At 39.8% G+C, this 2,194-nt stretch overlaps 1 pseudogene; it reads right to left on the reverse strand.

The window, feature by feature from the left end:
- Positions 1 to 1,216: 1,216 nt before the first annotated feature.
- LOC132670693 (U4 spliceosomal RNA) lies at positions 1,217 to 1,415 on the reverse strand (annotated as a pseudogene).
- Positions 1,416 to 2,194: the final 779 nt, after the last annotated feature.

The following is a 2,194-nucleotide window of genomic DNA, read 5'->3' on the forward strand; positions in this document are numbered from 1 at the left end:
CTTGGAGATGCAGAGATAAATCATTTGGAAACAAAAAAGAAAACATCTTTTTAAAATCTGAATTCTTCAAAGGCAAGGGAATTAAAAGCAAAAATGAACTATTGGGACCTCATCAAGATAAAAAGCTTCTGCACTATGAAGGAAACAATCAACAAAACTAAAAGGCAACCAGTGGAATGGGAAACGATATTTGCAAATGATATATCGGATAAAGGGCTAGTATCCAAAATCTATAAAGAACTCACCAAACTCCACACCCGAAAAACAAATAATCCAGTGAAGAAATGGGCAGAAGACATGAATAGACACTTCTCTAAAGAAGACATCCAGATGGCCAACCGGCACATGAAAAGATGCTCAACGTCACTCCTCATCAGGGAAATACAAATCAGAACCACACGGAGATACCACCTCACCCGGTCAGAGTGGCTAAAATGAACAAATCAGGAGACTATAGATTCTGGAGAGGATGTAGAGAAACGGGAACCCTCTTGCACTGTTGGTGGGAATGCAAACTGGTGCAGCCGCTCTGGAAAACAGTGTGGAGTTTCCTCAAAAAATTAAAAATAGATCTACCCTATGACCCAGCAATGGCACTGCTAGGAATTTACCCAAGGGATACAGGAGTACTGATGCATAGGGGCACTTTTACCCCAATGTTTATAGCAGCACTTTCAACAAGAGCCAAGTTATGGAAAGAGCCTAAATGTCCATCAACTAAATGTCCATAAAGAAGATGTGGTTTATATATACAATGGAATACTACTTGGCAATGAGAAAGAATGAAATCTGGCCATTTGTAGCAGTGTGGATGGAACTGGAGAGTGTTATGCTAAGTGAAATAAGTCAGGCAGAGAAAGACAGATACCATATGTTTTCACTCATACGTAGATCCTGAGAAAATTAATAGAAGACCAGGGGGAGGGGAAGGAGGAAAAAAAAAAGTTACAGAGAGGGAAGGAGGCAAACCACAAGAGACTCTTAAATACTGAGAACAAACTGAGGGTTGATGGGGGGGAGGAGAGGGGAAAGTGGGTGATGGGCATTGAGGAGGGCACCTGCTGGGATGTGCACTGGGTGTTGTATGGAAGCCAATCTGACAATAAATTACATATAAAAAAATCTGAATTCTTTTCAGTTCTCTGTATGCTTGCAAATGTTCATAATGCGACGTTCAAAAATTGGCATTTTTCTGGCTTAAATGTGGAGACGTAAATTAATGTTTAAATGTGTAGAAATTCCTATCCCAGAAGAGTATAAATTAGAAATGCAGACATTAATAATTATCCTTTATACTTGCTCGTCTATCTGTATTATAGCCTTGTGCATGTGAAAACTATAGATGGGATTTTAATTAGCAATAATCGCGCCTCGGATAAACCTCATTGGCTACGATACTGCCACTGAGCAAAGCTTCTAGATGGGATTTTAAAAGGACAAAATACATCAAGTGTGATGTCCACTTGCTATATATTAATACACTCTGTATACTAAGTTGTAGAAATTGTGATGGAAAAACATTATTAGATTTTAACTAAACCTAGGTAGAAACATAGAATTTGAGAAATGAAATTCATCCTGCCTCTCATTTTATAGAAGAGGGAACAGAGTCCCTGCAGAAACTAAATGCCCCCCAAGGGCTGCATGGCTTACGTGGAGAGCCCAATGCAGTGGGCTTTCTATCACCTCACACTGCTTGTCACAAGATACATCTATATCTACATATGCATCTATCTACATCTACCTATATCTATGTATCTATATCTATACATATACATAGATATTTTTTAATGGCATTAAAAACAAAATTAAATCAAATAGTAATTTTTTCACTGGCATGCCCCTTCTCTCTTTGTATTTCCTCTTCATAAGGGTCAGTGACCTCCACGGACGATAAATCAAGATGGTATTTTTTTCTCGTAGGAGACTGTGACAGTTCATGATGGTTGACATCTTGACTGCTTGACGCCTAGAGCTTCTCATTTCAGGTGCATACTGATTGGCTACACTTGCTCTTCTCTTTGCCCTGGTTTTATACCTTCCCTCTGAGTCAAGTCTCCACTCGCACGATTCCCATTTATTAAGCACCTAAATGGCGCCTGATGCTAAGGATTTACAGGGGAAATGGACCCCGTCTCCACCGTGAAGGCTCTCCATCCGGTGCACAGGGAACCAAGTATTTACCTCCTCCCCT

The sequence above is a fragment of the Panthera onca genome, chromosome B3 (assembly GCF_046562875.1).
Source record: "Panthera onca isolate mPanOnc1 chromosome B3, mPanOnc1 haplotype 2, whole genome shotgun sequence".
NCBI classification, from domain to species: Eukaryota; Metazoa; Chordata; class Mammalia; order Carnivora; family Felidae; genus Panthera; species Panthera onca.